This window comes from Amphibalanus amphitrite, unplaced genomic scaffold (genome assembly GCF_019059575.1).
Source record: "Amphibalanus amphitrite isolate SeventyFive unplaced genomic scaffold, NRLGWU_Aamphi_draft 000251F_arrow, whole genome shotgun sequence".
Taxonomy (NCBI): Eukaryota; Metazoa; Arthropoda; class Thecostraca; order Balanomorpha; family Balanidae; genus Amphibalanus; species Amphibalanus amphitrite.
In genome coordinates, this window is record NW_024881746.1 from 49,671 (window position 1) to 65,560 (window position 15,890).

Below are 15,890 nucleotides of genomic sequence, written 5' to 3' on the forward strand. Positions count from 1 at the left end.
GTGCGTCCTCCTTTGCTGCCCAAGCATCTCGCCAGATGGGGCGGATGTTCGGGTTGGAGAACTTCTCAAGGCGATTGACGAATGAGAAAGCATCACGCAGGGGCCGACCAAAGACTATTTGTGCCGGCGAGACGTTGCAGTCCGGGTCAGGGGTATTTCTCAGCTGCAGCATTGCACGGAGAAAACTGTCCTGGTTGAGAGAGCCGTTGGGACCAGTATTTGACATGAGAAGGCGTTTTGCCGTCTTGACCGCGACTTCAGCTCTGCCGTTTGATACGGGGAAGTAGGCCGACGAAACACGATGCCGAACACCCCAGGTGCTGAAAAACTCCTTGGTTGAGCTTGCCGTGAATTCTGGGCCACCGTCCGTAGAGATCTCTTCCGGTACACCGAACGTCCTGAAGAAGGCTCGGAGGTGGCTGATGAGGCCAGAAGCGCCTGCCATGACAGTTCCCGAGGTCGACCCGAATACTTCTACCCATCCAGAAAGACGGTCGCCCACGACCAAGTAATGACGACCACCATGGTCGAAGAAATCAGCGAAGACAGCCTCGAATGGTGTCGATGGTGGCGGTGATGGGATGGGTGGCGTGTCAGCCTGCGACGGTGAGTTACGGTTGCAGTCGGTGCAGCGATCGCGGGTCTCCCGGATATCTTTGCACATGCCTGGCCAATATACAATGGTGCGCGCGCGCTGCTCCATCATTGATATGCCCTGGTGAGCAGAATGGAGGTTGGCCAATACACGATGGCGCAGAGCTGGGGGGACGACAACTCGGTCCTGGTAGAGGATGACGCCGTCTTCCACGTAGAGGGAGTCGAAGAGATGATGGAGCTGGGCTACTGTGGGATCTTGTACACGGTCGATCCAATGTCCGCTCTCGATCATGTCGAGGAGATGACGCCAGGAAGCGTCCTTGGTCGTCTCTTCTGCGATGAGCGACCAGGGGAGCGCCATGTCGCGAGCTTCGTGACGAATTGCTTCAGTCAATGCGACTTCCACCAGATCCTGTGCGCTGAGTTCTGAGCCACTCGTAGATTGAGACGCAGTTGGGTTCCTGGAGGCAGCGTCGGCAGCATGATTTGATTTTCCTGGCAGGTGCATGATCTTAAATCGCCATGGCAGAGTGCGCTGTTTCAACCGAAACAGTCGGCTGTTCGTGATCTCGTCAAGGGTCCTGTCTCCGAAGATCTTGATCAGGGGCTTATGATCTGTAGCGACGACTAAGTCATCGCAGCCTTGGGTGAAGAACCTGCTTTGTTCCAAACCCCAAGCGACGGCGAGTGCTTCCCCTTCGACGGGTGCGTACCGCTGCTCGGCGGACGTCAGAAATCTGGAGCCAGCCAGGGTGATTCTCCAGCCATTCGGACAGCAGTCGGGCGAGTCTGACCGACAACTGCAGTGCTGCTGGAGGAGAAAGTACCCAATCCCTCGGCAGGACCAATCAGGACGCAGGCACGTCTTCTTTGTCACGTCGAAGATCTTGACGCCGTGTTTGATCGCATCAACTATGACTGTTTTTGATTTTTGGAACGCCTCTTCCAGTTCCGGAGACCACACAAACTTGTGGCGTGGGCTGAGGAATGGCTTGAACAATGCAAGGGCATCGCGCAGCTGCGCATAGTTGGCTACCTGGTTCACGAGACCAAACCAGCTTCTTACGTCAGTGGTTGACGTTGGCGTTGGGAAGTCCCGGATAGCATCGAGGTACTTTGGTAGCGGTTCGATGTCCGTTTCAGAGATGTGGAAGCCTGCAAAGTCAGCTGACCGCTTGGCGAACTGAAACTTCTCTGGGTTGAGGACTATGCCAGCTTTTCCCACACGAGTGAGGAAGTCGATCGTTCTCCACCAGTGCTCCTCCAGGTTGGAATCGTAGTGGATGGTGTCATCGACACATCGTTCCTTCCGTTGGAACGTTGACAACACTGCATCGAAACGGCGGTTGTATCCATCTCCAGACGAGAGGAAACCCTGAGGTGCACGGGTGTAGCGCCACCTGCCGAACGGCGTTATGAACGTGGTGAGGTGGCGATCGGTCTCTCGAAGTGGGACGCTATGATAGCCATTCCATGCGTCTGTCACTGTCTTCCACGTGTTACCGGGGACACGCCTGGCTAGGTGGAACGGAGACTCTGCAGAGAACGTTTCTCGACGACAGAACTTGTTCAGAGGTGACAAGTCCACCGTTCGTCGCGGAGATCCGTCATGCTTCCGAGTAATGACCATCCGATGACACCATGACACTGGTTCGCCGTAGGGGACACGTTCGATGACACCCAGTGCTTCATCCCTGAGTAGATCTTCATGGACCTGTTTCTGCCAGTGCAGAGGTATGTTAGCCGCGGTATGACACGTCCGTGGAGTGGCGTTTGGGTCCATGTGGATTTCTAGCGGTGGGCCCTCCATGCATGGCATGGGCTGATGGGGACAGGTGTTGAAAGTGGACGCGCTATACCGATCCAGTAACCAGGCCGCCATCCGCTCGTTGTTGTCTGGTGTGCAATCGAACGGTAGGGAGGTTGGTCGGGGCGGTACTGACGTACGTAGTGGGCACGAGCAGGGCGCTTCTCCGACCGTCTCTGTCACGTTGCATCCACCATTGACCGAGCGTAATGTGCTGGGGGATGGAGTTGAGATGCCGTCCTCTCTGTCCGGCGCGGCTAGGCCCTGCTTTTCAGTGCCCAGTGTCCCTCTTTCTGCACTGGCTTTTGACTTAGCACCCCCGGCAGGAAAGTCCGCCGACAGCATGCCAAGCTCTAGCATGGTCTCATATGAGAGATACATTGAATGTACAGCGTTGCTGACGTAAATCATCGAGCGGCAGGTGGTGACTTCTCCCCCAGAGGTGTGGCTAGTTATCCTTGCGAAGAACGCACCCTCTATCGGGATAGGCGATCTGTTGGCCGCGGACATGCCGAGCTTGACACGGAACAGACTGTCCCGAGAGAACCCGTGGGCCAAGTACTCTTTAAGAGACCACAAGTCAGACTGCGCACCTGTGTCTGCTACTGCAGATACCTGAGCCCGGACCGATGGATCCGGGGGAGCCCGAGGTCGGTGCTTGGCGGACATGTCAGCAGAGATCGTTATGTTGACCCGGGGGTGGTCACGGAAACGTGCTTTCTTCCATTCTCCTTTGTTAAAGATATGGTGGTCCAGGACGACCCTATTGACAGTGTTCTTCCGGTGTGAAGGTTTCTTCCGTCCTGTTTTTTGTGCTTCCCGGCCCACTGAGCAGGCTTCTTCAGTAGTCATCTGAGAGACCGTGTCGGTCTCTACCGTCTGTGCGGCAAGCTCAGTCTGAGGCTGGGCCGTCGGTGAGCGTTTATCTCGACGTTTTGCACGGAAACAATCCAGACAACGAGGGTGAGGTTTTGCGTTCCACCCACGAGGGCCTTCAGTGAACACGCAATAGCGTTTGTTGCAGTCTGGACAGTTGACCTGTCTCGTCCGATCTGCAGCAGATGGGACAGGTGTCGACACCTGAGGCCCTGGGGCACTGCGCTGCCGTCGGAGGGTCGATACCGCTGACATCGACGGGGGAAGAGCGTTGCGGGCCATTTCTTTGGTTTCCACCAGCGCGATGACGTCATTTACGGCCATTGAGTGAATTGTGCGATCGCCTATCACCTCGCGCCGAATGTCGCAGTCCGATATTCCGTTCAGAAGGACGTCCCGGATCACGTGATCGGTATAGTCCACCTGACGCTCGCATTTGCAGTCAGCCTTGAAGTTACACGTTTCAGCCTTACCGCGTACCTTCGCAGCGAACGATCTGAAAGGTTCGTCGCGCTCCTGTCGCAGTTGCAGCAGTTCTGAGCGCAAGACTCCAAGAGCGACAGGGATCACTGCTAGACACCGCATGCACTCGAGCACATCGGACAGCGACCCATTCACGACTGAAGCATTTGCTTTCAGCATGCTGTCGCCAAGCTCGGTACTGGCACATTGGAAGAGTTGCGATGGCGCTGATGCGTCATCTATCCCAGACCCTGTCCGGAAGACATCCCACCGCCGAACAAACACGTTCCATTCTTCGGTGGTGACGCCAACATCCACTCTCGGGCGCTCGAGCTTTGGTCCTTGTCTGACGGGCGCGCGAGCAGTCTGCGATCTGGATTGGTGAGCTAGGCCATGATTGGTGAGGATGGCGATGGCTAGGGCTTCCGATACATCGTCACTACGAAATTCGCATGACGGCACTGAGCAGGTCACGATCACCATTTTGTCTCATAAGAATCAATAGCCGGCTTTTACTAAAAGTTTACATGTTTTAAGATGATTTGGTCATGAAGAAACTCCTCGTTCGTGAAACATGTATTAGAACGATGACCAAATCATCTTAAATGCCCGTTAGTAACAATAGGATGGCACCTAAACTAATTAGCACTGTTCAGTAATTAGCACGTGCCCCATTTACCTAAGTACCGCTCAGGTAGCATCTCTGCAACTACCCCTACCACTACCCCTACCACTACCCCTACCACTTCCCCTACCACTACCCCTACCACTACCACTACCCCTACCCCTACCACTACCACTACATCTACCCCTACCCCCACCACTACTACTACCCATACTCCTACCCCTACCACTACCCCTACTACTACCCTTACTACTACCCCTACCACTACTACTACCCCTACCACTACCCCTACCCCTACTACTACTCCTACCACTACCCCTACCCCTACCCTGCCCCTACCACTACCCCTACCCCTACCAACACCGCCGGGTCATGTCGGGTCACAGAATAATTGGATCCAATCAGTACTAAAATATCAGACTTAAAGTGTTCCCAGCCCTGCCCCTATTCGTGCCATTCCATTACGCTTCATCGTATTTGTCGGAAATGGCGCTTTGTGACAAATGTGGCGCATTGCGGCAAACGCGGCGCATTTTCACCCGGTAATTGAGCATGCATCTTTGCACCAAATTGCACCCATATCGGACGGTATTTGACAAAACTGTGCGATTTGCGGCAAAAAGGGCGCCTTGTGACCAATGTGACGCCTTGCGGCAAACGCGTTGCACTTTTATACTTGTATCACAAACTGCTCCCATTGAAAGAAAATCAGCACATTCTCTCGCCACTTTTTATTCAAATTAAAAACTTGCCCATCCGCCAATGCGAGGCACCCGTCGCCGATCGGCATGCATTTAGTTCACAAAGTTTGTCGACCCCGGCTCTCAATGAAGATCTGCGAACCGATCAAAATTTCATTGGCGTTCTTCCGGCGCCCGCCACGTGCCAACCGTGCACCCCAGCGAGTCGGAACCTAGAAAAGGCGTTGACCCGCTCTGTCACCTAGAAGGTGTGCAAATTTCAGCCCCCTACGTCGTACCGTCTGCCCTGTAGGCGAGGTCATTTGAACCCACTACACGATGTGCGGACACACAAACTCACAGACGGATTCTGTTTGAATAGTAAGTTAGATTACACTAGGGTGACCCGCGTGCTCCGCAACGCGAAAAGGGATATTTTCGATCGGCGGGTGTTCGGTTGTTCTTGTGTCGGTTGGGTTATCTATCCATTTCGGTCGATTGCCTTTTGACGGCTAAACGTTTTGGTTTGTGGAAAAAATATCCACCGCATCGAGGTGCCCGTGTCTGATAAGCATGCTTTCCACTTCAGAATCTGTCAAATGTGCTTTATAATTTAGGCGCGTAGTTTTATGACAAATTAAAGGCGTAGATAATTTTCACTAAAAATCGTTTTGCAGAGGTTTGAAACATTTATATTTTTAAGAATACTGTTGCTTGTCATGCAAACGTGATGATTGGATCTTGGAGAGAATGGAATGCTCTTTCCAATGATAGCATTTTCAATTGTCAAACGTATCAGGTTAAGCAGCAAAATCCGTGTAATTATTTAGTGGCACATTTTGGACAAATACCATTTAATTCAGCGATTTTTTCCACATTGTTTTTGATCAATTAGCTTTTCACAATTTTTCCATGAGAGACGGTACATTTTTATTGCTAATAGGCGCTGTTTCAACTCATTCCGTCTGACGATCACCTGAAATTAATATAAATTCCAAAATCCGTCCAAAACGTCCATTTTTCAAAAGAAAGTGTCCTCCCCGGTGCACGTGGCGCGTGCCAACCCCTGCACCGCACACCATTCGATAGCCCGTTCGATTCTCTACACGATGCTGTTTTCCCCATGCCGGTCGGACCCCTGGTCACCGAGATATTGCACGGGGATTGGACCTGTGTCGGCCAAAATTAGCCGTTTTCGCCCGATTTCGCAAGCCGATTTATACATGTAAAGTCTATGACGCGAATTTGCACTTTTCGGGCACGCGCCACGCGCTCGCTATCGACCCGATCGAGCTGAGACCCATCAAAGGCACGTTGTCCATCCTTGTTCTATGAGTTGCGCAAACTTCAGCGCGGTAGGTGCAACGGTGTGACCTGTGACCCGCGCTACGTATCACCATGTCGCGACCTTCGTAATAGACAGAAACTACGTCACCTCAAATAGTAATATAGACAAGCGGCTGCGCCACTTGCTTTGCTGCGTGGTGGGAAAAAAATTGCGGCACCAGCCAATTTGCTTTCGAATGGTGTTCGATTCAAATCGACGTGTTGGCTAGAAGTATAGATATGGACGGAAATGTGAAGAGAATTAAAAAAGAACTGTTCTGAGGGTTTTGTTGGATGAAATTTGGCTGATACGGGGTCTAGAAAGGCCAAGGGAGTCAGCCCCGATCACTTTGGGTCAGGCCAGGTCACATAGGTCACCTCTCGTCCGATGGGATCAGCCCGGGCCACAATTCTACTTTTGCCTCCACCACTACCCCTACCCCTACCACTACCCCTACCCCTACCCCTACCACTACCCCTACCCCTACCACTACCCCTACCACCACCCCTACCACTACCCCTACCACTACCCCTACCACTACCCCTACCACTACCCCTACCACTACCCCTACCACTACCCCTACCCCTACCCCTACCCCTACCACTACTCCTACCCATACTCCTACCCCTACCACTACCCTACCACTATCCCTACTACTACCCCTACCACTACCCCTACCCCTACTACTACTCGTACCACTACCCCTACCCCTACCCCTACCACAACCCTACCCCTACCACTACCCCTACCACTACCCCTACCACTACCCCTAACCCTACCCCTACCCCTATACCCCTACCCCTACCCCTACCAACACCGCTGGGTCATGTCAGGTCACAGAATAATTGGATCCAATCAGTACTAAAATATCAGACTTAAAGTGTTCCCAGCCCTGCCCCTATTCGTGCCATTCCATTACGCTTAATCGATTTTATCGGAAATGGCGCTTTGTGGCATATGTGGCGCATTGCGACAAACGCGGCGCATTTTCACGCGGCGATTTACCATGCATCCTAGCACCAAATTGTACCCTTATCGGGCCATATTTGACAAAACTGTGCGAGCTGCGGCAAAAATGGCGCCTTGTGACCAATGTGACGCAATGCGGCAAACACGGTGCATTTGTATACTCGTATCACAAACTGTTTCCATTGAACGAAAATCAACACATATTTTCGCCACCATTTATCAAAATCAATTTCACCATCCGCCAATGCGAGGCACCCGCCGCCGATCGGCATGCATTTAGCTCACAAAGTTTGTCGACCCCGGCTCTCAATGAAGATCTACGAACCGATCAAAATTTCATTGGCGTTCTTCCGGCGCCCGCCACGTGCCAACCGTGCATCCCAGCGAGTCGGAACCTAGAAAAGGCGCTGACCCGCTCTGTCACCTATAAGGTGTGCAAATTTCAACTTCCTACGACATACCGTCTGCCCTGTAGGCGAGGTTAATTGAACCCACTACACGATGTGCGGACACACAGACTCACAGACAGACGGATCCTGTTGGAATAGTAAGTTAGATTATATGTGGATACCCTGAGTTAACAGATGAGTACATATGAAATGAAGATGAAATATTTATCAATTCTAAGTCCAACCTTTCTATCTTTGCACATAAACACAACTATGCCTTATTCAGGTTACAGCTGCATGTGCTTTTACTGATTACTCTATTGCGTGAGCATCTTCATGAACTGTTGGCCCGGTCCGCTGAGGGCCCGTTGGTTTCTCAAAATTATTGGCCCGGCCCAGCCCGTAGCCCAGCCCGGCCCATGGCCCGTTGGGCCAGCCCGGCCCGTGGCGAACACTGTTCCACACTTAGGTAACTCGCGCCCGGGGCGGCGGCGGCGGCGGCTGAGTCGGTAGTCACTCCATCAGCGGTGTGACATGGGCTGTGTGGGGGGGGCGCCGGCCGGCCGGCTGACTGTCCTGCTGGCCGCGCCCGACGCCCCCGGCCGAGCGATCCCTGAGGGTCCCGCGCCCGGCTCTGTTCCCAGTCCGGCCCTCGGGGTGTAAGAGAGACCCGGACCGAACTACTGGCGCCCAACTTGAGTTGCGTGTGGTATACAGTGCTTAGAGCGTTTCCTTCCCGTAGTGTGGCCTATTTTTCCTCGCGGTGGCTTACATGCGTCTCGGTTCACAACATGTCATCAGTCATGAGATAATCGGAGTATTGAAATCTTATTCAGAAATCTGACAGCGCTGTCGCTGACTATGTATGTATGTATGTATGTATTGACGATCAAGAGCAATCCACAATCGGCGTGGCGATTACACTCCGAGTCCGAGCTGGTTGAAGATAACACAAGAAATACCTATACAAGAAAACGCACACACTTACGGATACGAAAATGCACAACGCGAACGCCGAACACGCACATACTTGGAGTAACCCGCACGAAGCCGCGTTCATAACCATACACACAGACTCGTTTGCCTTTCATAGTCCAAGAGTCATGAGGCTAGCTACTATGGCTACTCTGGCTAGGCTTAAGCTCCTTTTTTACAGCACGGGCAAATCTGGCTGGAGGCAACTGCGTTAGCTCGAGGGGGAGAGTATTTAGGAGCGCCGCGGCACGGTAGGCGAATCTACGTTTTCCGGTCTCTAGTCGGGGTCGCGGTAAGTGGTAGAGGTGGTCTTGGCGAGTAGACCTTGCTCGTGTTTGGGAATTTTTGGAAAATAGGGTCGCAATCTCCTCGGGTTCACCTCTCTGGATGGCCTTGTGCGCCGTGATAAGGGTATGGTATTCAGCCATTGTTTTAGGTGCCATCCAGCCGAGTTGGTCCCGGAGATGGGAGACATGATCAAATTTACGGCGACCGAAAATGACTCTAGCGGCAAAGTTAAGAATTTTCTGAATGCGATCGAAGTTCTTTTGGCTACCATTACCGAATACGGAGAGACAGTACTGGATCCGTGACATGACGAGAGCCACCACTAGTGTCTTGGTGACACCGTCGGGGAGATAGTGGCGGACATGGGAGAGGCCAATTAGGAGACCCGTGCACCGGCGACTGAGCTCGGACACATGCGCGTCCCAGGACAGGGTGCCGTCGAAGATAACGCCCAGGTTGCCCACCTGCTTGCATGGCACTAGTTTGGTGTCGCGAAAAGAAACGGTGAAAGCAGGTATGCTTCTCAAATTTTGCCGACTGCCGAAAGCCATGAGCTGAGTTTTAGCAGTGTTTACTTTTAGAGCATTTGCACTGAACCAATGGTCGAGAGACGCCAGTGACGCTTCCAAGCGCGAGATGAGTCCCCTAAGGTCGTTTAACCCGCGCCCCGTAGGGCTACCGGCGGACCCTACCACCCGTAGGGGGGGGGGGGGGGCCGTATCGGCCCCCCCCCTAAGATCTCGGAAAGTTACCGGCCGATTTTCGAAATTCAAACGGCGTTCGATAGCCCCACCCAGGAACTACCTTGTGACCAAATTTCATTGACCTAGGTCAAACCGATGACGTCACAGGTCAGGTCAAAGGTCAGATTTTCACCGTTCACAGGCAATTCAAGAAATGTGCTGTGAAAGCGAGTAAATTGGTAATTTATTGAAAACCATCGATGGTACATTGTTCGTCAAACACATACTTTGCTATCTGAGGTCACTGATACCAGGTCAGGTCACAGCGAGGTCAGGTCACCGGGGGTCACAATATGAATGTGTCGTGTGATACATGTTTTATGGTCCATTTTACATGACAAATGCAATTATGTGGGTTAGGCAGCCTTTGGGGCCAGCCTAGGTCACGTTTTTGTGAAGGTCAGGTCAAGGTCAGGTCAAATTAGGTCAAATTTCAAAGTTGATATTTTTGCATAAAATGGGTATCGATTCGATGCAGCTCGTCACGGGGAGTCTAATGGTGGTCTTCGTTTTGCTCTACGAGTTCTAGAATTGCCAAAAATTAAGTTTGAAAATTTGACGTCATCATTTTTGAACAGTTTTTTCGCTATAACTTGGCCAAAAAACGAGGTATCGATCTGAAATTTGGTATGTAGATAGAAGACGGTAGGCACTATCACATATATTCCGGTTTTTTCGAAACTCAAAAAACTTTTTGGATTTTTTGGCGAATATATCCAAAAAAATGCTTTTTTGATTTTTGGGGGTCAAAACTCAAAATTTTCAAAAATCCGAGATAGCAGTTTTGTAGCCCTGTCAATTCTACACCTTTTATGTCTTGATCATTTTTCTGTATCTTCAAAGCTGTAGTCCTGACAGGTCTTCTCGCGAAGGTCTTTTTTCGGTCGAAAATGACAGAACATGACGTCACTCTGACGTCATTTGTGGCCAATCTATCATAGCCTCTGGAAAAATTTTTGGTCACAATGTGTAAAATTGATGCCCGGAGGGGTCCTGAAAGTTTGGTGGCGATATCTCCAGCCGTTTAGGAGATATCGACCGAAAAGGAGAGGGGGGGCCGTTTCGGCCCCCCCCCCTACGGGGCGCGGGTTAAAGGGCCACTCACCAACAATTGAGTATCATCAGCGTACTGGAAGACTGCTGCATCCTCAGAATAAAGTGATAGATCATTGGAAAATACCGTGAAGAGTAAGGGACCAAGTGCCGGAGCCTTGAAAGACGCCCATAGAGTTGGGGAGAGGTTGTGATAATACCCGGCGACCGGACTCGTCCTTCAATGACACACTCTGTGTGTGACCCTGGAGATAAGCGGCGAGCCAGGATGTCTCTATGCCGTGCATTGCCAATTTAGCGAGTAATAACTCATGGTTGATGACATCAAAACATTTGCTTAAATCAATAAGGCATACCGTAAACCGGGGTGAGTTGATATGGATTTTGAGGTTATTCTAGATTTCTTTAAAAGCCACATTCATTTACGGAATTCTTTTTGTGCCAGTTTCATGGCACATGCCTTGGGGAGGCAATCAGCAAAAATGAATAAAAAATGTATATATTAAGCCCCTTTTTTAAAACGCCAAAGTTCATATCAACTTACCACCCCCTAGGGGGTGAGTTGATATGATTTTGGATTTTTCAAAATTTCTCGCTAAAGAAGCTCAGAGGTGAGTTGATAAAATGCCTGTGTTTAAAAAAAGGATGAGAGAACACCTCCTGAAAGAAACCATTAGAAAAATGATAGTAGTTTGGCAGCAGACCTCACATTCATGAAAACGCAATCATGTCCAACACAGCGCTATCAAAATGGCTTGATTTTAGCAGCATCATTTTTTCGCTTTATGATACTTAGTTTTACTTAGAACATTCTGAACTTGGCTAGTCACGTGTCCTCAAGCCAATGGTATCAAAACTGGCAATGTATTTTGGAATTACAAGTGTATTTTCTTGTAATTAAAACACTTTGTCAGTTGCGGGTCAAGGTTGATATGCCTCTGACAGAAAAAATGGATTGAAATGAAAGAATACATATACTTCTGAGCTTTTGTGGACTGGTAGTCAACAAAATATTTATGAATTGAAGTGAAGCGAATCTAATTCGGACTGTATTCTATCAGGTGAAATAAGCGACATAAAACAGAATTCGGCATCAAAAGCCAAAATTAACCGTCGCACTTATAGGCGGGCGAACGGACCACCTCGGCTTTTCGCACATAACTCGCGCAAAAAGCGACCGATCGCGACGAAACTTTCAGTGCCTCTCGAGTTTATCAATTTTACACATGTTCTAAAGATTTCATGACCCTGACTCAAATGGTTTTTGACTTGTGACCTGATTCTCGAGACCATGCTTGGCCGGAATCGCGATTTGGCGTAGTCGGCTCACATTATCCGCGCATTTCCAGTCTTTTTGTGATTGTAACGTCCAAACATGTAAATGATGTTGGTCCCATGCAGTATTGTGGGTGTCAACTGTCAAGGTCACCTGAAGGTCAGGTCAGGTCATTGACCTTTGGTGACCTCGGCTCACTTTTGGAGTTTTACATGTTTCTAGGGTAGTTTTGTCGGGCCGATGTCGAATTTAACATGCATTTGATCATTTACGAAGTAGTTTTAGTGCCTTCGTAACATGTTACGACACCGTCAGTGGTAGTTGACACTTGACACTCCCTATGGATAGCCGGCAGGACCGCAGGACACCTACTGGTTGACCTGACCTGACCTGACCTGGCCTAAATGAACGAAGACACATGTGATCAAAACAAACATGACATTCGTGATCAGCAACAGCCAAAAAATAATAACCTCGCTTTACGAACTTCAAATAACCCCTTATTTTCCCGACTTCTCGGTCATTGACCTGGCCTGGAAGGTTAACCAATGACCTAGGACCTTAAAGTTGGTTATCATCGGCTTCCTCGCGTCTCGGGCAACACGCTCGTTTTTTCCTCGAAGCTCTAGCTCCACCATGGGGGCCAAACGGCGATGGGATTCCAACGCCCCCCCCCCCCTATACGTTAGACGCTGGCAAAACACGAATACGGGCGAGGGCTAAAACACCAGTCAATTTCTTTATATTGTTTGTTCCATTTCATTTTGTCACTCATTCTCGGTTGGCAACTGCCAAGCAGGAAAACTAATCAGTTTCACGAGACCAGAATTCCCGCGCTGTTATAGCCATACAGAAACGACAGCTCTGTCATTTTCGAAACCACGAATAATAATAACATTTTTTTAATCTGTATGTATAAAGGTGTTCTATAGTGTTCCTTTGTAGCTTGTAGGGAGCCATCTTGAGACTTGACAGGGAGTTGTGCTGTGCCTTTTGCATGTTAGGTATGTCCACAGAAAAAAAAACTTTGGGGCCACTGATGCTAGTTGTCGGACCTTCGTCCCCGTCTTGAGTTGAGATGTTAGTTTCACAACGTTTCGGCCAGTTACTCTCCGGCCGTCGTCACTCGTCAGGTGTTCTTTGACTCTCAGAAGGACCTGGATGTTGGTGGCGTTGTGCCGTATGCGTCCAACCGTTCGAAAGCTCCTGTAGTCAGCGGGAATCGAACTCGGGTTTCCCCGGTGATGGTCCACGGTTCTAACCACTCCACTATCGAGGCAGATTTGACAATGGCCGGAGAAGTTACTTGCTGAAACGTTGTGAAACTAACATCTCAACTCAAGGCGGGGACGAAAGTCCGACAACTAACATCAATGATACTAACGGGCCTCGTCTCAAGCATTCAGAAAAAAAACTAAAGCTTTTGGGGGTTGATGGAATGATGTGGGGAGAGAAAAGGAGAAGAGTTGGTCTAATTGACTTTGTCTTACTTGCAGACCCATATTTCATGCTAATTTGCATGCCTACCAGCCTGGTATCAGCTTTTATCATGCATATCAACTCACCACTTGATGGCATATCAACTCACCACCTGTCACTTTTCTTAAAATTATAAAAAAGCGTTGTTATAGGTGAAACCCAAAACTACCTGGGATCAACAGTAAATTGATGGTAGTTTCTTTCCCAGTGCATGATGTTCCATGAATATCCACCGTTTTTGCTGTAGGGTGGGGACTTTTCCTTAGTTTCAAAATCAGAAGAAAAAAAGGACTTTGAAAAAAGTAATGTGTTAAGAAGGCACTGCACCACATGCATGCCTTTCTCAGCTATATGCATCACTTATTGGTTGCTTCACTACACAGAAAAATAAAACTAAAAATTGGTTTACAAATGGATGAGCAGCACACATTTTAACATTTTTCGAGCAATTTATATCAAATCACCACCCCATATCAACTCACCCCGGTTTACGGTAGCATAGAGACATCCCCCCTATCGGTGGCGGCCAGGATTTGGTCACTGACGGACAGAAGTGCTGTCTCAGTTGAGTGCCGGGGTCGGAAACCGTGCTGGGTATTGGCCAGAAGATAGTTTTGGGAGAGATAGCGATAGAGCTGTTTGTGAATGACTCGCTCGACCACCTTCATAATGACAGGTACTAAGGAGATAGGTCGAAAATTAGTGGGATCAGATGGGTTTCCAGACTTGAAGATGGGGTGAACTATAGAGTGTTTCCAATGAAAGGGGATATCGGACCTTGAGATGCAGGTGTTAATGATGTGAAGGATAACGTCACCTATAGATGGGAAAGCAGTTTTCAGCATGCGAATGCAGACGCCATCAGACGCACAGGCGGCAGAATTGCGCATATTGAAAACTGTGTGACCGAGTTCACCGAGAGAGATAGGTCTGGGCTTAAATCTACCGGTTACGACACGCGGCAAACGGCCAATTTGCTCAACAACTGGATTTTGGTCACGGATCTCTGTAGCGACGCGGGGACCCACAGAAACGAAAAAAGAATTTAAAACGTCAGCCGATACATCAGGTTGAACACTAGGTCCGTCTTTCTTACCAGCCACAACCGACCTAATACTTTTCCACACCTTGTTGGGACCCCGCCCACTTATCTCTCTGTGAAGTTCGCCGCGTCGGTCTCGTCGCATTGCGGCCCGGACAGTTCGGTTTAAGTCTTTGTAAACCTCCGACTTTCTACCGAACTGCTGTAACGCGGTACGACGTTGATCCATGATTTTAAGTGTGGCGGGGGTAACTGGTGGTGCAGTAGGATTACGGATGGTAATATTCTTTATAGGTGCGTGATCGTCAAAAATCGGCAGAAATTCGGTCAGGAAAGCATCTAATTGACCCCGCCGTGTTTTACGGCACCGAATTGAGACGGTCCTCGTCAAACAACGTCGGGCTGTTGCCGGCTGACGGCCAGGGTTGACCATGGAGCTGGTGTTGATGGTTTTGATGGCAATGATGGCTCCCGGTGTGACTGGCGCAGCGACTCTATCACTGGCCTGTAGCGTGGGCCCGCGGCGGTGGGCAGTGGGTAATTGCCCCGCGCTCCCGCCCGTCTGGCGGCGCCGGGTGGCCCGATTCACCGGCCCGGGCGCCGGGCCGTGACGCTCCCCTGCCGCCGCGGTGACGGTCGTCACAGGCCGTGACGCCAGAGCTGACCGGCCTGCTCCCCGGGGAAGGGAGTCCGTCACACCGGCGGGCGCACAAAGGGGCCGCCTGCCGCACCGGCCGTGGGGGCGCAGCACACGTGGTCAGCTACACGTGCAGTGGTCACAGACGGGCGGAGGACTGAGCTACCAACAAACTGCCGTGTGGTGACGTAGTGGAGCAACATGCAGCGGAATTAAGGCGTTATGCATTGAATGGCTCCTGACTTTCGATTTCCTTTTCGCAACTATTTGTCGGATTTTTAATGTCTGCATATCAAGAGAAAGAGTGGGTTTGGTGGGTTTCACGGTAAAAATCTGCACGCCACCGTTTGCCACAGTTTATCGGTCAGGTCCGGCAGCTGCCATGAATGTGTCACACGCCTGACGAAGTGTATAGCAAACAGAGCTACCGGGGCCCGTCAGCAGCTCTTTACAGATCAATGTGACTGCACCCTGATCGGTGGCATTCCATGATGTCTTACAGTGATGATAACCTACCACAAGCCTTGGTGGCTTACCGGTGGTGGTGGACAGAGCCATTAGTGCTTTACCAGATCCACGGTAGAACATAAATTTTCCGTGACAAGCAGCATGAGGTAGAAGCACGATTATTTCAAGCAAGGTACTACTCTTTCGGTGCAAATCTA